The 21,227-nt window shown below is 41.4% G+C and overlaps 1 protein-coding gene and 1 pseudogene across 1 annotated transcript in view; both read right to left on the bottom strand.

Annotated features, from left to right (window-relative positions):
* LOC149098655 (uncharacterized) overlaps positions 1-21,227 on the bottom strand; it is a 179,104-nt gene that overhangs the window by 24,500 nt on the left and 133,377 nt on the right. The window lies entirely within an intron of this gene.
* LOC149098656 (uncharacterized) lies at positions 6,769-12,952 on the bottom strand (annotated as a pseudogene).

Genomic DNA, 21,227 nt, shown 5'->3' on the forward strand with positions numbered 1-21,227 from the left:
TCTTTCGTAGAAGAGGAAACAAACAAGCTGCTAAGAAGAAGCAATACATGTATATTTCCATTCTTTATTTGAACCCTGGCAAACACACAACGGACGACATTTCTTAAATCAAGCTGTGGAAGATTCCAGAAGATACGAAGTCAGAGTAGCATTCTTTGTAACAAAAAAAAGAGAACTGACGTTACCTGAAATATAGCAACGCTAGAACGCATGTCTCTTACATATTATGTCCTACCACAAGGAAAAGAATTCAACGTTCGTGGGTAGCCCGTGTGAAATGTATCTTTCAACTAACATATAGTCGACTTTGACGCTAACTAATCTGCGCATGCGTTTAGAGCAAATTACTTTTGTTCTTAAGAGAACAGCACCAGAAGGATAGCATGAGATTTGCAAAACCATATATATTTTTGTCATGTTATCAAAGAAAGTAACGTAAGCATGACACGTTTTACGTAATGCCCACGGGCACCTATAGCTACCCCACCCAGCCCCCCTCCCACCAGGCTAATTGATTACTTGAAATTAATTAATTAAACAAACATTAAAGTTTACACCTTATTGTGTTATTGCCTTAGCGAACAGCAGCCCCCTAAACCATCCCAATAGTGCACTCTGCACTAACTAGTGAAACAATCTCAGATAGTGCAGAGCGCAATTGATAGCTCTGGTACAGTAGTCCCATAAGTATTCACCCCTGCTCGGTTCAATTCCGGTTTGTGTCTACCTTGGTAGTCTGCTACGGCTTTTCCCCTTTGCAGTGTGTACGTTTCAAGGTTGTATTTTCATTCAAGGTCCAAAAATTACGCACAAATTAATTACTACTGGTGTTTTACGTTGATTTTCGTTCATTTTAAATTCAATAATACGCTGAAGCAGCAAACGTGACAATTTAGCTCTTCACGCCAACTTTGTAACTTGATACTTTTGTTTTCCTCGCAAAGGCATGTAATATGAAACCCTTGTTTTCTCCAAAACATACGGAAGATGTCCTTGTTTTTTGGAGATAAATGAAAGAAGGTTAAATATCTTATGTAGTGATGAAGAAACGGAACAGAAACGATGTTGTTTTACTAAAAATGCAATTTTTACCGATGAACAAGAACTAATTTAATTATCAGATAGTCACGAAATACCACTTTCTTTTTCTGTTGCTACCTTTGTTGTTAACAATAAAACAATTCAAAATTAACACACAACGATATTGATGGCTGAGAAGCATTTCAACGAAAAGTATTGAAGATAAACAGCGCTACTTGGCCGATATGAATGAGTCTCCTCAAAGACTGATTAAATTAATTTGCGCTTTCATTAGGTGCCACGGTGTCTGCAGCAATATTTGAACATTTTCCTGGTTTCTTTTGTTACAAATTTACAATTTGCGGAGTGTTAAAGCCACTAACTTGGGAACTTTTTGATCTCTCTTACAGACACAATTAAGGCAAGAAATAAACAAACCGCTAAGGAGAAGCAATACATTTGAACCCTGACAAGCACACTATTGTAGATTGAAAACAGCAGATGATATTTGTTGAACCGACCTGTATGTAATTCTAAAAGCTACGCAGCCACAGTAACGTTTCACTTTTGCAACAAACAGGGACAATTGGCGCTACCTGAAAAATAACTGCCGTCCTTGGTCACTTGACATGATATATAAAATACCGCGTGGAAACATAGTGTATAACACTAACGATGCTAGAACGCATGCGTCTTACATGTTGAGCTCTACCATAAGGAAACCACTCAACATTTATGCGCGATTCCGTATGCAATGTATCCTTCATCTAGTATAGAAGCCACGAACGCTAACTAATCTATGCATGCGTTTAGGGCAAATTAGTTTTGTTCTAAGGAGAATGGTACCACAAGGAGAGCAAGGGGTTACTTGAAACAAATATATCGCTTTGCGATGTTCAAAGTTAAGTGACGGCGATGGAATGTGTTTTACGTAGAGTACACATGTACCTTTCCCACCCTACCCCCACTACTTCCTTGCCTCTAGACTAATTAATTAATTGAAATTAATTAATTAAACAAACATTAAAGTTTACACCTTAGCGCCATAGGGCCAGAGCGTATTAAGTTCCTTAGCGGCAGGCAGCTCCCATAACCATCCCAATAGTGCACTCTGCACTAAAAATGGAGCGCATCTCGAAGAGTAGACACTTGAGCTAATCGCCTGATATATTGACCTTTCACGCCGCGATCACTGTCTCCAACATTGATCCAGAAATGTTTGCCTGTGGGTCTAATCTCCAGTAAAATAGTCTTTAGGTTTCTAAGATCAGTTACTGTAATTGAAAATACGGATCAGGCTACAAATGAGCATTTTAACTAGATATTTATTTTGAATAAGAAAGTATACATTTGGCAGTTGGCGACTACAGACAACGCACACAACGAAATATCAGACAACAATTCAGCATCGAGAATAATCTTTGAGAAAACTAGTGGAAGACCGTTGAAAAAACACTTGGGGTGATTTCTTACCTTAATTTAGCCTATCTTGATAAAAAACTACCGAGACAATCTCAGATAGTGCAGAGCGCAATTGATAGCTCTGGTACAGTAGTCCCATAAGTACTCACCCCTGCTCGGTTCACTTCCGGTTTGTGTCTGCCTTGGTAGTCTGCTACGGCTTTTCCCCTTTGCAGTGTGTATGTTTCAAGGTTGTATTTTCATTCAAGGTCCAAAAATTACGCACAAATTAATTACTACTGGTGTTTTACGTTGATTTTCGTTCATTTTAAATTCAATAATACGCTGAAGCAGCAAACGTGACAATTTAGCTCTTCACGCCAACTTTGTAACTTGATACTTTTGTTTTCCTCGCAAAGGCATGTAATATGAAACCCTTGTTTTCTCCAAAACATACGGAAGATGTCCTTGTTTTTTGGAGATAAATGAAAGAAAGTTAAATATCTTATGTAGTGATGAAGAAACGGAACAGAAACGATGTTGTTTTACTGAAAATGCAAATTTTTACGGATGAACAAGAACTAATTTAATTATCAGATAGTCACGAAATACCACTTTCTTTTTCTGTTGCTACCTTTGTTGTTAACAATAAAACAATTCAAAATTAACTCACAACGATATTGATGGCTGAGAAGCATTTCAACGAAAAGTATTGAAAATAAACAGCGCTACTTGGCCGATATGAATGAGTCTCCTCAAAGACTGATTAAATTAATTTGCGCTTTCATCAGGTGCCACGGCGTCTGCAGCAATATTTGAGCATTTTCCTGGTTTCTTTTGTTACAAATTTACAATTTGCGGAGTGTTAAAGCCACTAACTTGGGAACTTTTTGATCTCTCTTACAGACACAATTAAGGCAAGAAATAAACAAGCCGCTAAGGAGAAACAATACATTTGAACCCTGACAAGCACACTATTGTAGATTGAAAACAGCAGATGATATTTGTTGAACCGACCTGTGTGTAATTCTAAAAGCTACGCAGCCACAGTAACGTTTCACTTTTGCAATAAAAAGGGACAATTGGTGCTACCTGAAAAATAACTGCCGTCCTTGGTCACATGACATGATATATAAAATACCGCGTGGAAACATAGTGTATAACACTAACGATGCTAGAACGCATGCGTCTTACATGTTGAGCTCTAAGTTAAGGAAAACCACTCAACATTTGTGCGTGATTCCGTATGCAATGTGTCCTTCACCTAATATAGAAGCCACGAACGCTAACTAATCTACGCATGCGTTTAGGACAAATTGGTTTTGTTCTAAGGAGAATGGTACCACAAGGAGAGTAAGGGGTTACCTGAAACAAATATATAGCTTTGCGATGTTCAAAGCTAAGTGACGACGATGGAATGTGTTTTACGTAGAGTACACATGTACCTTTCCCACCCTACCCCCAATAATTCCTTGCTTCTAGACTAATTAATTAATTGAAATTAATTAATTAAACAAACTTTAAAGTTTACACCTTAGCGCCATAGGGCCATAGGGCCATAGAGCCATAGCGCCATAGCGCCATAGTGACTTAGCGACTTAGTTCCTTAGCGGCAGGCAGCTCCCATAACCATCCCAATAGTGCACTCTGCACTAAAAATGGGCTGAAATTTGTCGTCATGTCACGTGGTCATCACAGTCGCGCAGCTGCGTTACCATTTCTTTGTTTGTTTGGTTACACAGCCATACGACTGGTTATCACGTGACCTGGCGACAGTTGAAAATGTGTCGTACATGCAACATATGAAAGTTGCATTCAATGTTTCCATTTCAGCCCATTTTTAGAGACCTGAAGACTATTTTACTGGAGGTTAGACTCACAGGCAAACATTTCTGGCTCAATGTTGGAGATAGTAATCGCGGCGTGAAAGGTCAAAATGTCAGGCAATTATCTCAAGTGCATAGTCTTCGAGACGCGCTCAAATTTTTTGGTTTTATTTACCCGATTTGCGATAAAAGCTCAGCTTAAAGGTTACTTTTAACTAGAAAAATAGTTTGGACAGGAAAATCTACGTACCAGATTGACTTTCTGGTCTACGAAATTGACCTAAATTTTGACGTGACATAACGTCATCAAAACGTATAATTTTAAACATTTGCTAAAATCCAGGTTGAAATTGCATGCAAATCTGACAATGCTAAATAACTGCTAAAAGATGATATTTTAGTACTATGGGTTAGCTTTTCCAGCCACGCTTATTATTTTGGCTTGCTAGCGCTAACAAAAAGTGTAATTTTGGAGTCAAGTTTTGCTCTCTTGGGGCAAAATACGTAAGGCCGTCTCCACAAGAAAATAAAAATCCAAACAAACTCAAAGGCACAGTTTTGAAATAAGTTAGTAAAAATATTCTTCCTGATAAAGTTTCAGAAAATCGAATTTTTCTATCCTGCATAGGTATAGGTGACCGTTACGGCAAGCTGCTCTTAAGGTGCAGATCAGTGCTGTTGTTAATTTTAATGAGCCACAACTGAATTGCTTCTGATGGCCTTTTAAGTTAACCACACCAACACGTACAGTGTAACAGCAATTACTTTGTTGCAGGGTTCTAAGTATTATTACAAAATCAATCTCCAGAGCATGTTGAATTAAGAGATTTCCCTTTCTTTGAAAATTCATTACCAGGAAGCAAGCCTGCATCATTACAGTCAAATAACTTTTCTATAATTTAATTAACATACAATAATAGTTATAATCATTCTGAAGTTACAACTTACATGCATGATATATGTTTTCTAAGCCTTCAATTTTTTATCTCACTCTCCATTTAAATCTACAGACTCAGACATGGCATCTGTTAGATTACAAGTCAGCAGCCAAACTGCAAAGAACACATCCATCAATTAACACATGGTTAATATTGACAATACTGTATGACAAAATGATTGACGGTGATTTGCAAGAATTTTTAAGGAGTACAGCCTAAAACAGGAGGGGGGAAACAGTCCAGTCTGAACTTCTCCCCTCCTGTACCTCTTACTCTCACTTTCCACTAGGCTACTTGGTGGCTCTTGCTTGGTACAGAATATTGAGCAGTGATTGTTTCAGAATTCCCCCTTATTTCTTGTGCTTCTCACCGCCTTGGACTTTCATGTCCCACTTGTTCTTCTCCTGCCTTACTGAGGACTCATTTTTTTTGTTAGTCACGCTGACTAGACATATAAATTTTAGCTCAGTCATGTCTTGTTTCTGATTGGTCAAAATTAATATTGAAAAACCCACATACCCAGCAGACTAGTCAGGTATATGATAACCATTACAGTAGAGCCCAAAAATAATGCACGTGCAAGAACTTCTTTTTGCGTCCGCAAGCCAGCAACTTCTTGCGGCTTCTTGTGGATTGTTTGCGCTAGGATCCTGCAAGACGCAAGTCAGAACTTCTTTGCTGTTAGAAGTTAATTCAACCACAAGAACTTCTTTGCAGTAGGATTTGCAAACCGCAAGAACTTCTTTGCGCCAACAGATCTTAGCATGCGAAGATCCGTATCAAGACACTTAACTCGCCAAGGCGCAAGGAATGGTCGAATTTTTATTTTTCCAACAGCGGCACTTACCATAAGAAGACTTGACAATTTTAACTCTAAAGCTCAGTTCAGACAACAAACTTTTCTTGAGCCGAACTTAATTTGAATTTGGACTGACCCAGTTGAAGGGGTGAGTGGAATAAAGCTCTAAGTGACTTTTGGAAAACGTTGAGGTAACCAACATTGAAATACCTCCCAGATATTTCTACAGTTTACTCTTGTCTTCATTATTGTCTAAAAAGAACTAGTAGTAATTACTAGTTCATCTGAGACAATTACTAACACCAGGGTAAACTGTGAAAATTGCTGGTGGGAATTTCCATCCTGGCTGCCTCATAATTTTCCAAAAATAACTTACAGCTTTATTCCATTCACCCCTTCAATTTATGAAATGTACGCCTATTAATTCATACGATACCGGCAGCTACACCGTACCATTCAAACGACCTAAGAAATGTTTCGGGCGGGTGATGGCAGCCGTTCGAATGGGTAAAGAAAAACTAATGAACAGATGTGCGTTTGACGAAATTTCAAATTCTATGATTGGCGTGAGCTGGTCTTTACATGTTCTACAAAGTACATGTATTTATATCCATCAAAACGTAAACAATTATAGCCGAAGAAGAAGTTGATTCTCACCCGTCCTGACCAACAAATAAATCGTCGCATTACCAGACCTAATTACTACATATCAGTACATATATGGCTACTGTTACACAAGTCAGGTCTTAGGAAGTTTCTTAATGATGTGTCTTATATTAAGCGCCAGTAGTCTAAATGGACACACACTAGGCCCCGATGTACTGTAAGCTTTATCTTTAATGCAAGCGAAATCTCCCCATAACGAGAACTAGATACAACCAAGATGGCGGACGAATGAAGACTGATCACGCGGGCTTTTATACCACAATGAACGCCGCTGACCGACCGACTACAGCAGAGTGCCGCTGGACAACCAGCCTACTGGCGTGGCTTCTTTTTTCCTTCTTAAACAAATAAGCATGCAAACAAAGAAACACTAGGCGATAAGTCGGTATGAAATACACACACAGGTTATGTACGAGAAATGTACTGTATGAAGAGCAATCTTCAAGTTTCGGACCAGATAAGAGAAAAAAAACTAAACAAATGCTGAGAGACAGCTAAATGTCTAGAATTGTCCAGCTACGGCTAAAGGATTAGAATCGACCGGGCTACTTCAACTCTACTACATAGTCCTGAAGACGTTGCGGGAGACGCCGTTGCCGAGTTGGGCGCTTGTTCACTGCAGGGCTAACACTTGGAGAGGGGGCAGGTATAACCTCGACGTCATCCGGCGAACCGGGTTGGCTATCCTCACCGTATCTCGGGACATCTTCTGCCGGGACAAAAGCGGAAGGTGGGGACGATAACCCGATAGGGATCCCTGGGGCAGGTGGAGGTAACAGGGGGCTTTCTGGGGAAGGTTCCTCGTCGTTAGGAAGTCCTCGATCACCTGTAGGAGGGCTCTGGTCGACACCGACGTCAAGATCGCAGTCGCTGGACTCTTCTTCACTGGGGCGCCAGGGCGTGTGTACTCAGAAGGGAGCGACCTTATAGCACTCATTCTTCTTCACACGGTACGAAACGTTTCGCAGCTGTGAGCCAACAAACTTGCGAACATTGCACCACTCACCGTCCACTAAGACAGCGAGGTATCGGTCACAACTTTGGGACTTATTACGATCACAGTAGAGGTAAACTAAGTCACTAACAGTTATTGACGGAGAGCTGCGCAAGTCACTACGCGGGGCTTTCGACGTTTCACTGTGGGGATGGTTTACCAGTCTTTGTAGATGCTGCTCGCGTATTAGCGCCTGATCTATTAGGGGAATCTGAGAGTTGGTAAACTGATCTCTCTGAGTCCACATTTCTCTAGAGGATAGGCCGTGGCAGCGGATTCTTGAGTTCAGGTGGGCAGTGGCTACGGACAGAGTCCTAGGAGAGACAGGGCCACCTTCCGGTTGCAACCGCTGGAGCTCGTGTTCCAACTCTTGGATTGCTTTTTCAGCAACAGGGTTCTTGTTCTGATTCTTCACGCGACCTATCTCAAGGCTAATCTTGCGTTGCAATAGGACTTGGTCATTCACGAGAGATCTGAAGGCGGGCGCTGGATCACACCGAATGACAGCGATAGGCCCATCAAGGGGTCGCAGGCCGACGCATAATTGGATTAACCCATCGCGTAAGGTCCCATGCTTCTCGTCTACCACGAGGAGGGTCGAAGTATAGGAGGTAACGCACTCTCGGAGCACCAAAACAAGTTGGCGAGACTGCTTCAGGATATCGGCTGCGAAGGAGACACCCACTGCTGCTGGAGGATCAGAAGTTGACTGTTCTATAACAGCGTGGGGGACGTGGCGAAGTGCAGCGCAAGGATGACAACCAAGAGAAACGCACTCTATGGCCTTGTCTAGGTCAAGGGCGTAAAAGTAGCAGCTGATAACTTTCTTAAGCTGGAGACACGATGGATGAGACAACCTGAGGTGTAGGGCGGCTAGTAAACCATCTAAGACCTGTCTGGGCACTACGACACAATCACGCGAAGGAGCCAAAGGCTCAGTCTTTTTCACGACTAAGAGGCCATCACTGGAGACAGAGGCGACAGACAAGTACCTTTTCACATCCTTAATGTTAGTAAGCTTCTTGGAAGGACGAGTCCCTTGTATTAGGTGAGCATGCGTTCGACGTAAGTCCGCGCACTCAGATTAGATAGACAACCAAGTTTTTCGACTAGTGAAAAGGGAGGTTTTTCTGACCAGATAGGACGTCCTGGGCAGATAGGTGTCGGACGACAGACTCCTCAGCTTGGGTGATGAATTTGCACACCTGACAAGAGGCATCAAAGCAGTCCGGTGCATTGCGGCTTGCAAAGTCAGAAGGTAGGATCGCAGCACCAGCAGCATGCCTCACGTTGGCTTGGAAGTGGCTGACAGTTGACAAATAAGTCGACACTCGCGGGCTAGCAGAAAGCTCTCCCCAGCACATTTTCTCAAAGGCCTGGACACAAGGCTTACTGTCAGTGAGCACGCAAGCCTTGTGTTTAGATTGTATTAAGTAGGGGCTAAAGTGTTTTGTTGCAACACCAATTGCAAGTGCTTCAACTTCGCACGGTAACCAGGATAATTGGTGACTACGCAACTTTGCACTAAAGAAACCAGCGAGGGCTAGCTTGTCACCCCGCGAGATGTAGAGAGTGGCAGCGATGCCGGGTCTCTTGACAGCAGTGTCGGTCACGATCCATAACTGGTCATCTGGCTTCGGGAGAGTAATTGTTTAGCTAGACGCCACGGCAGCTTGAGCAGACTTGAAGGCTTCAGTAAGATGTTCAGACCAGACAATGTCATCCTGGGACTGTTTCCCGGCTACAGCCTCGTCAAGGGGGGCCAATAGAGCAGAACAATGTGGAAAAACACGAGGAAGGACCTTGACCGCACTGATAAAAGACTTCATGCCGCCAACTTTATTGGGAGGACTGCAGGAGGACAGTGTTGAGACGCGATGAGGGCTGGCGCGAAGAGTGCCTTGGGACCAAGTCTAACCCAAGATTGAAGTAGTTTTGGGGTTGATGATGGTCTTCGACGTCGAAAGGCACAGGCTAGCTTTATGGAGAGCTTGGAGAACAGAAGACCAATTTCGGAGCAACTCGTCTGGGCTGTTGCCCCCACAGTACAGATCATCTGCTATCTTGGCTACGATACCAGCCTGGAGGAGGTCACCCAAAACGCGACACATGAGCTCTTCAAGTGCGGTTTCCGAGCCAGGTATACCCATGGCCGACCGGGCATAAACGCGTACGCCCCGGAATGGGGTAGCGACTCCACAGTACTTCATGGACTCACGGGCGAGAGGGATCTGATAGAAGGTTCTGGTTAGGTCTGAGACGATAATGTGTCTCCACTGGGCTATGCAGCGTAGGGTAGAATCCACGTCCGGGAGCAGGGAAGGCTGGGGTTTTCTATAACAACCTACGTCTGCGAAGTCAGTGACGAGACGAAAGCCACCCGACGACTTTTTGACCAGGAACGATGGGTTAAGATACTCGACAGAAACATCAATGTCTTCGGGGCGACGGAACGCGCCAAGATTTTCCAATTCATTGAACTTCTGCTGGAGCTCGACAAGTTTGTCGCGACCGTACAGGGGGAGGCGACCTTTACGCTGAGGAGGCTCTACCGGGCCCATATTTACTTTTGCCTGAAGGGGACCAAAGGCGCCATCATAGCCGGTAATTGCTGGATCAAAGACGGAGTCGTACTGGACCAAAAGGTTACGGAACTTGCTTGTGATGTCTGGAGGGAGGAGGTTGTCGGGGTCTAGTGCCACGCCCTGGGAGTACTTTGACTCTGAAACTGGGACTGAACACACCTTGTGGTACGGAAGGTTGTCAACTGGGTTGGAAGACTGATCTTGAGTAGACGGACAGAAGACAGGGTTGACTTGGCAAAAGTGTTCATTTCGTTTCAGGACATAAGGCCTATCTGAGAGGTTAGGAATACGCACTCTACCAGCGACGCTTGTGATGAGACAGGGAGGTGGCCACATGTCAACGACTTTGGCCGAACGGACGTTAGTGGCGTCAAATCGAGGCTCTAGAGCGTACTCAGCATCAGGTAAGGAATCTTCCGGGAGAACTATTTCTATAAAGTCGCCTGGCCAGACAGTGGTGGAAGAAGAGGGTGCATGCAGCACCTGTGCATGGCGGACAGCATTGTGAGTCGGAGGATGGTTGACAGATCCGTAGGTGAATATGGTACCATCCCCAAGGATGACCTGGCGTTCGGCAGGATGAATGGTTATGTCATTCGCTTCCACGAAGGGAGTACCGGCCAAGACATCTTCGTCCAGATTTTCCACGACAAGACCTTCAAATTGAAACGAATGACTCCCACGGGTGAGGCTCAGGCAAGTTTCCCCCAGGACTTTCAAAGGAGAGGAGCCATCCGCTTGATGAGCTGACTGTGAACTGTGCCAAATCTCTGCACCGAGCCTCTGTACAGCGGAGAGCCTGATCATGTTACCTGTGGCGCCGCTGTCAATGATGACTCTAGCCTGATGATGGCCGAAAAACGTGTCAATGTACGGGGACTGACGTACAAGGACCCTCCTGGATGCATCAGACGTAAATGGATCACTCTGGTCAACCAGATTCTGATGACGCGGTGGGTCAACATCATTTGACAAAAGGTCTAACTCAACGCTGTCGTCATCCAGAATTGAAGCAATCTGACGAGCTTTCAGAAGGTACAAACGGTCCTGCTCAGGAAGGAACCCAAATTCGCTTAAAAAGTGGCTGTGAGAAGCGCGGCCAGCTTGTTTACAGAGGGGGCATTCTTTCGCCTTCTGAGAGGAGCGTCGCGGGAACCTCGCAGACGACTTACTGTAGATCGGTGTACCCCTCCGAAAAGAGGACTTCTGAGTGGCAAATGAGGCTCCTGTACGCATGACTTTTGTGTCTTCAGCAGAACGGATTTCATCAAGGAGTGAGTCCAGCGCCTGGGAGATCTCACTCTTTAAGGACGCCAAAGTACAAGACCGAAGTTCAGTTCCATATCGTTGCTTAACAAGTTTAGGTAAAGCAGGGTTAATCAATCTCAGCCACGTTAAAATAACAAAATTCTCTAACGTCGGTGACAATTCCTCTTCCTCCTGAAGAACAGAACCGTGGTGGAGCAAGGTGTGAGGTTTAATTAAACTGTCCTTCACAAAAGCCATAAGGCGCTGGAAAAGATCTTCCGGGCGCTCATCGGGGTCCAAATGAATGTCATCCAGGTCTAAAAAATGACCCCCAGTAGTCTGGAATCCGAAATGAAGTCTAATTGTCTGCCATATGTCCCCAATACAAGTAGAATTCTTGACAATTGTATTACGAGAGATAATTGGGCAATAATTTGCAATCTGGCCTAGCATGAGTTCGAGCATGTTTACCTTTTGGGTAGCAGTTTGCCTTCGAGGAGCTGGAACCGACTCCCCATCATCAGTGTAACCGCGTAACGGGCTCGCCCTAGTCTTTTTCAGCCACGACGACCCTTTGCCCAAAAATGGCACGAAATTGGCGTCCAGAGACAAGGTGTAGAGAAGATTTTGTTTCCAACTCTCGAAGGAGGTTTAAATTTCGTTCTTTGAGAGGCACCACTGCTTGGGGGCTCTGTTAGAAGACATATTGACAACCGACTCTTGGCTGCTCGGGAATCCCTACGAATCTGTCGATAAAATGCGTTGGATCTGACGAGAACGTGACGATTCGAATCTTTACCGCTGCCACCACGGTTGTGCCTAAATCCTACCGCTCAAAAGGACAACCGAGGAGTACTAGGAGCGAGTTTCCGAGTCGAGCAGTTTTCGGAAATTGTCTGCTATTCCAATATGGCAGACAATACCAGTCACATAAATATGCGAATTGCCAGTGGTAAAACCACGTTGATCAACAAGACAAGTACGTTTTTATTCACCTGACAAGTTAAGAATAATGTGTAGAGATTAAAGCAGTGAGTTGTTCGGCAAATGCTGTATATTTCTTTAGATCGCTTACCGTCTAGTTCGTAAACCGTAAATTTGTACGCCGGCTAACACATTACACTGTCGACGTCTTTGACTTATAATGGGCACAAACGTTTTTAAATACGTCGTTCCTTAAGGACGAATTTTTTTATTGATTCGACGGATCCCCGAATTCAAACTTCCTTTGCCTTGTCCCTCTGGCCGGTAGGATCTTGGAAATACTACCGTCCAGAGGGACAGCTTGTGTATAAGGTAATTGGACTTAAGACCATGCACATTTTTATTTGTAGAATAGTTTGATACATTGCTATTTAGCCTTACACTACACTAGATTATCACTCTACAGTAATATTTCAGTTTTCTGTGATCTTGTCCCTCTGGCCGGTAGGATCTTGAAAATACTACCGACCAGAGGGACAGCTTGTGTACAAGGTAATTGGACTTAAGTCCATGCTCAGTTTTATTTGTACAATAGTTTGATACATTACTCTTCAGTTTTATGCTAGACTAGAATCACTCTACAGTTGAATCTTTTCAGTTTTCTGTGATCTTGTCCCTCTGGCTGGTAGGATCTTGAAAATACTACCGACCAGAGGGACAGCTTGTGTATAAGGTAATTGGACTCAAGTCGATGCTCAGTTTTATTTGTAGAATAGTTTGATACATTGCTCTTTAGTATTACACTACACTAGATTATCACTCTACAGTAATAGTTCAGTTTTCTGTGATCTTGTCCCTCTGGCCGGTAGGATCTTGAAAATACTACCGACCAGAGGGACAGCTTGTGTACAAGGTAATTGGGCTTAAGTCCATGCTCAGTTTTATTTGTAGAATAGTTTGATACATTGCTCTTTAGTCTTACACTACACTAGATTATCACTCTACAGTAATAGATCAGTTTTCTGTGATCTTGTCCCTCTGGCCGGTAGGATCTTGAAAATACTACCGACCAGAGGGACAGCTTGTGTTCAAGGTAATTGGACTTAAGTCCATGCTCAGTTTTATTTGTAGAATAGTTTGATACATTGCTCTTTAGTCTTACACTACACTAGATTATCACTCTACAGTAATAGTTCAGTTTTCTGTGATCTTGTCCCTTTGGCCAGTAGGATCTTGAAAATACTACCGACCAGAGGGACAGCTTGTGTACAAGGTAATTGGACTTAGGTCCATGCTCAGTTTTATTTGTAGAATAGTTTGATACATTGCTCTTTAGTCTTACACTACACTAGATTATCACTCTACAGTAATATTTTCAGTTTTCTGTGATCTTGTCCCTCTGGCCGGTAGGATCTTGAAAATAGTACCGGCCAGAGGGACAGCTTGTGTATAAGGTAACTGGTCTTAAGTGCATGCACATTTTTATGTGTAGAATAGTTTGAAACATTGTTCTTTAGTTTTATACCACACTAGAATGGCTCTACAGTTAAATATTTTCAGTTTTCTGTGATCTTGTCCCTCTGGCCGGTAGGATCTTGAAAATACTACCGACCAGAGGGACAGCTTGTGTACAAGGTAATTGGACTTAAGTCCATGCTCAGTTTTATTTGTAGAATAGTTTGATACATTGCTCTTTAGTCTTACACTACACTAGATTATCACTCTACAGTAATAGATCAGTTTTCTGTGATCTTGTCCCTCTGGCCGGTAGGATCTTGAAAATACTACCGACCAGAGGGACAGCTTGTGTACAAGGTAATTGGGCTTAAGTCCATGCTCAGTTTTATTTGTAGAATAGTTTGATACATTGCTCTTTAGTCTTACACTACACTAGATTATCACTCTACAGTAATAGATCAGTTTTCTGTGATCTTGTCCCTCTGGCCGGTAGGATCTTGAAAATGCTACCGGCCAGAGGGACAGCTTGTGTATAAGGTAACTGGTCTTAAGTGCATGCACATTTTTATTTGTAGAATAGTTTGAAACATTGTTCTTTAGTTTTATACCACACTAGAATGGCTCTACAGTTAAATATTTTCAGTTTTCTGTGATCTTGTCCCTCTGGCTGGTAGGATCTTGGAAATACTACCGCCCAGAGGGACAGCTTGTGTATAAGGTAATTGGACTCAAGTCCATGCACAGTTTTATTTGTACAATAGTTTGATAATTGCTCTTATTGCTTAAGTGATAAAGCAAGCTAGAATATTGAGGATTCCCATTTATATGAAAGTTATCAGACACTTGATGCCTTAATAAAATTTATTTTGCATTCACTCCAAGTGAAACAGAGTACCAGACTGTATTAGGACACATTTCTGACATGTCCAGTGGGCTCAAGTTGTATACACCAATATTTAATATATTATTTTGTGACTTACATACTCTGTGTAAGGATAAAGGAATCTCTTCAGGATTGTTAAACTTAAAGAGTTGGATACTGTTCCTTAGCATTTTAAGACTATATGTTTATGGAATAAACAGAAATTAAAGTAATGAAAATGCCCTTCTATTGTCTTTTTTTGGTGAACGGTGTTTACCTTTAAACAAAATAGGTTTAAGGAAATCCTTTATTTAACCAAAACGTATTGCTTAAAGGGCACTGACCTGACATACTCACAAAGCCACCCTCATTGCAAAATTTCTAGTCTATTTCCCTCATGTTTATTAAGCCTGTATCCCGCAAAGGATAAGTCACTTCTAAAATGAGGCTTTCTAAATAACAAATGTAAACAAGTGTAAATAGTTAATAAGTGTAACCCCAGTTACCCTAAAAATTAATCAGATTGAATAGTTTGCTGAGTTTGCATATTTGTGCACCCATGAGTAAAATGGGGGGGGGGGGGGTAGGGGGGCGGGAGCCCCAGAAGAATAGAGGGCAGGAGGCAGGAGAGGAAACGGTGGGAAGTGGGAGTTCTGCGAAGGCGGGAATCATTTATTTCAAAGCATTAAAATCCTTTCAAAAACAAGAACCCAAATGCTTTTTGACTTACATTTAGCTTATCTTAAGACTTCTGGACTGAAGGAAAAATTAAAAGACGTGAAGAGCTAGAGGAGCAAGGCTGAAAACAAAGCAAAAAAGGAAAAAAAAGCTAAAGGATTGCGCAGCTAAATGATAAGTATGTGTTGTGAGTGTCCTTATTTACAGGGGACGGGGCAAAATGGAGGAGGGCGGGAGTCAAGCGATAAAGGTATGGGAAACAGGAGAACTGGGAGGTTCTGACCCCCTTTCAACCCCCTCTCTCCCCCCCCCCCCCCCCGAAAAAAGAGAAATTGTTAAACAGCTTAATTGAACACGATTAAATTTTTTAGTCCACACAAAACAATTATATATAAATGGAACAAATAGAGCTACAGTTGCATTAGAAAGTTTATAGGGGTCCTTATGATAAAGGTAACAGAGCTCATAATCTCCCACCCCCAGTAACTAGTCTCAGACAATGTAAATGGCATGTGATTAAATTGGCGTGAAATAGGCAGAAAATTCAAGTGACAAAGACTCTGGTGGCCATGTTGGATGATAAGAACAATAAACTAAGCTAATTCCTTTGTTAATGGTCATCCAACATGGCAGCGATGGCGTCAGATATATGCCAGTTAGTTAGATTTATGGTAATATAAATGTGCCAGGCTCTTTGTCTGCACTAAGTCCACACAAACTCGCGCTCTTTTGACTGAACATTTTCTTACACATTTTAATTGAATCCCTATACATAGGATACACCTAAGCAAAAGAATGATTATGATTGTGGTGTCTTTGTCTGTATGGTAAGCTCTGCAAATACCATAGTCTATCAATTACCATGTCTCTTTAAATAATCAGCTTGGCTTGAGTTAATTCAAATCAAAGTGTTCATCTTTACCTGAACTGATCACTTGTGTTGGTGATACATTTTAAATTCATTGGTATTATCTATGTTTAGTTTCCAGAGCATCTCAGCAGGGGAGAAACTCCTAATTTCAACCAGGTATTTTGAATCAAAAGCAAGTATCAACACTTCTCATCACATGACAAAGTAATGGAAAATCAATTTAAACCAAACTACATGGATACCAACTACACATCTCCTATTCATAACACTTTCTTGCAGAAATTCACTATGTTTGTCTTATCTTCCAGGATGACATTCCCTCTCTCCTTGAAGTGATCAAAATGCAGATCTTACAGCAAAAGCTACCAAACTGAAGGAATGTACATTCAAAAGAACTCAAAAGTTCTCATCAATAGTAAAATATTGATTTTATTGCAACAGAGCATGAATAGACTTTTACAGACACCATGAACTTCAGTCCAATTAACTTATACACAAGCTGGCCTTCTGGCTGGTAGTATTTTCAAGATCCTACCGGCTAGAGGGACAAGATCACAGGAAACTGAAAATATTACTGTAGAGTGATTCTAGTGTAGTGTAAGACTAAAGTAAGAGCAATGTATCAAACTATTCTACAAATAAAACTGTGCATGGACTTGAGTCCAATTACCTTATACACAAGCTGTCCCTCTGGCCGGTAGTATTTTCAAGATCCTACCAGCCAGAGGGACAAGATCACAGAAAACTGAAAAGATTCAACTGTAGAGTGATTCTAGTCTAGCATAAAACTGAAGAGTAATGTATCAAACTATTGTACAAATAAAACTGTGCATGAACTTAAGTCCAATTACCTTGTACACAAGCTGTCCCTCTGGCCTGTAGTATTTTCAAGATCCTACCGGCCAGAGGGACAAGATCACAGAAAACTGAAATATTACCGTAGAGTGATAATCTAGTGTAGTGTAAGGCTAAATAGCAATGTATCAAACTATTCTACAAATAAAAATGTGCATGGTCTTAAGTCCAATTACCTTATACACAAGCTGTCCCTCTGGACGGTAGTATTTCCAAGATCCTACCGGCCAGAGGGACAAGGCAAAGGAAGTTTGAATTCAGGGATCCGTCGAATCAATAAAAAAATTCATCCTTAAGGAACGACGTATTTAAAAACGTTTGCGCCTATTATAAGTCAAAGACGTCCACAGTGTAATGTGTTAGCCAGCGTACAAATTTACGGTTTACGAACTAGACGGGAAGAGATCTACAGAAATATACAGCATTTGCCGAACAACTCACTGCTTTAATCTCTACACATTATTCTTAACTTGTCAGGTGAATAAAAACGTACTTGTCTTGTTGATCAACATAGTTTTACCACTGGCAATTCGCATATTTATGTGACTGGTATTGTCCGCCATATTGAAATAGCCGACAATTTCCGAAAACTGCTCGACTCGGAAACTCGCTCCTAGTACTCCTCGGTTGTCCTTCTAAGCGGTAGGATTTAGGCACAACCTGCCACCACGCCAGTAGTCTAAATGGACACACACTAGGCCCCGATGTACAATGAACGCCGCTGACGGACCGACTACAGCGGAGTGCCGCTGGACATCCAGCCTACTGGTGAAGCTGTAAATTGTAAGCCATGAAAAGTCTAAACCCTGTTGAAGTCATTCTTGGAGAGAGTTTTCGTTCGCGAATAATCCTTCAGTAGTTTTTATCACTGACAGTGGTAAGATTTTGGTCACATGCTAAGCAACGTGTGAATCGCGAGTGTTTCAAAATAACGTTACAGACAGAGATAAGTCCTTTGGCTTTTTGCTGGGTTATAATTATTTTCATCAGTTTAGTAACAGTACATTTTTATCGGCTGGTTCTGAACTAGATACTGGGTTCACTTTGTTTTGTTTTTCAGCGACATGGTGGAAATTTTACTGTTGACAATTAGTATTACAATGTGTCCCGGAGTCCCAGACCCACAGTCTGGTAGTGGCGTGAAATAAGCTTATTTGAAATGGCTTCTTCTGTCCGGAATGGCCCCTGTGGCAAAGGCTAAAAAAAACATATTTATTAGGAAGTAGCTTCCAAGTGGAACCCAAATTTTAAAACAAGCAAGTTTCTCAGTCGGCGAAAACAAGCACAGGACTATGCATGCACGAGGAAAGCGTGACTTTTTCCTGTATCAGTAATATTCATGTCTGAAACTTTATGCAAATTCAAGGCGTCACACCAACTTGATTGCTATCTTGCACATTCAAGCTGCAATGCTGTCTTAAAAGATTTAGTTCAATGGAATTCTCTTCGAAATAAGAGCAATGCACAAGGCAAACTGATAAGATTTCAGTGTTCAGAAGATCATTAATGTGCTTATCACAACATACCGTTTTACTGCATTGAAAACATTGTAGAATTTACGAAGTTCGCCTCCATAGGCGACTTTCAAGTATTCTCGATTACCGTTTGTTTAGAAACACAAAATATATTTTCTGCAGGAGCTTTTCACCTGTTATAATAACTCGGCAAAAAGTTCTTAAAGCGATTAAGTTACAGTATTGTAGTGTCTCATTTGTTTACGCATGCAGTCTTCACAGTCTTTGTGCTTCAGTGTGAGATTTGAATGAAAGTTGTCTTCACTCACAGATCATGCAAGAAGAAAACAACACTTCTGAATGCATTTAGCACTCGAAAGCAAAAACAGGTGAAAGCCAGTCAAACTACACTGTACTTCGATTTTTCTATGCAGACTGTTTCTTCATGAGCTTCATTATTTGGAGATGTTTTATCCCTGTTGCGTAATCTGCTAGCAGACTGTGAAGTTCAAGTGATTGAAGGGCTTTTTATCGTAGGTGTCATGAACATGTGAGTACCTAATAAACGAGTGCGTTCGAGGTTATTTTTATACATGTAGCATAAACAAACATAAATTCAGATCTGGTCTCAGCTGTTCGAAATATATCTCTTCCCACTGCAGTGACTTAAGGTCTACTATGGATAACATTGCGAGCAAGCGCTGAGCATTTCGACCACCAACACGGTACTTATAAACAAACAGACAGTTTGACCTGCAGCAACTTCTTGCGCCTTCTTGCAGGTTGCTGTAAAATTCATAAGTTCTTGCTGTTTCTTGCACTTTGGATTTTCAACTTCTTACAGCTTCTTGTGGTTAGACTTTCAACTACTTGTGTTTCAAATGTTCTTGCAGGTGAACCACAAAATCACACCTGTTACATTTTTACTTCTTGCAGCTGCTTGCGTGTTCTTGCAGCGCAAGAACTTCTTGCATCACTTCTTGCACATACATTATTTTTGGGCTCTACTGTACACCATCGGGAGAGTTATGCTAGGAAGATAGCAATCAAGGCTCTCGGCGATTTACTTCAACAATTTTCTTTTGAGGTGACAAGCCGGGCAGGGGAAGCCTGTCTGAAGGTCTGTTTGAAACCCAACTAAATAAGGATTCAGTTATAAGCATTCTTTTACTACAAGTGCTGCAAACAACTGTTAAATACAACAATTAGACTCACCCAATCCTGTCAAAAACATCTTTCTCCAATTTAATACATGGTGAAATTCATTTTCCTGCAAACAAAAGAAACCATTGAAGATGTAGTGTACAATAGTGTGACAGGAATGGCCTAAAGGATTTTTTGATTTATCAGCTTGCTGATTATGTGTCAAAGTGCCCTTATTAAGAATTTTTTGTTTTTAATCATGTACATATAAAAGCAAAATAAACCAGGGATCCGTATTATTTGTGATTTTTAATGCATTACAAAGCAAACTTAATCCACAAGCAAGATCTTTATGACTAAAACCTAAGTCAGTTTGGTGCTCAGTCATGTTATTATCTCGAAGTACTCACCATTCATTTATGAATATAAACGGCACGCAATGCATGCAGAAGCAATGACGTTTAAGGAAAGCAGCAAAGGAAAAGTTCGTCTCTCAGAAATCAACACCTAATAATCTTACAAGATATTTGGCATAGCTTAAATTACCTCACGAGAAATTAATTTGTTGTTTTAACCATATACTTGTCATATCGCGTGTGCGACCCGTTTGTCTCTCTAAAATTGTATGTATCGAAGATAAGTTATTATGAGTTTGCCAATGAGCACAAATTTATCCGACACTGTATAAACCAAAATCCACCCCCAAATCTTCGTTTAAAAGCTGAAATTAAAAGCACTCCATTGATCCTACAAACAGCAAAGGAAAGCCGAAAAGGAAAAGTTACTCTCTCTGAAATCAACGCCTTATTATCTTTAAAAATATTTGGCAACACTAATTACCTCACCGGAAATTAATTTGTTGTTTTAACTGTGTACATGTACTTGTCATATCGATTAAAAGCACTCTGCTGATCCTTCAAACAGCAAAGGAAAGCCGCAAAGCCTTCACCTATTGCCTGTGCAACTTACTTGTCTATCTAAACTTGTATGTATGGAGGATATGTTCTTATTATGAGTTTGGCTGTAATCACAAATTTTTCCGATACTGTATAAACCAAAATCCACCCCTAAATCTTCTTTTAAATGCTAGAATTAAAAGCACTCTGCTGAGCCTACAAACAGCAACTCCTTACCTAGAGTGCATTTCACTTCCACAGAAGGATAAAAAGTGCGCGACAAAAGCGCGACGGACATAAGCGCAACGAAATAAGTGAGAAATCACTATCCAAAGGAATTCAGTACACCAGCTTAAAGCAATGATGTCACACCATACATCATCGCTTAAAAATTGCTCAGATTTTTCTTTGCTTTTGCAAATGAAAAAGATTACATGATAGCATGAAGCATGAAAGAACATACATAATGTCAATTCAGGTAATGGAACTGAACAATCAAATTGTAAATGCACAGCCACTGCTGTAATTTTTGATTTGATGAAATGATCTTACAATTACATGTACTTCTTAATGATGTCATAATAACATATTAACTGACATTTTTTTATG

Source organism: Orbicella faveolata, unplaced genomic scaffold (genome assembly GCF_042242905.1).
Source record: "Orbicella faveolata isolate gen_17 unplaced genomic scaffold, um_ofav_v1 contig_46, whole genome shotgun sequence".
NCBI lineage: Eukaryota > Metazoa > Cnidaria > Anthozoa > Scleractinia > Merulinidae > Orbicella > Orbicella faveolata.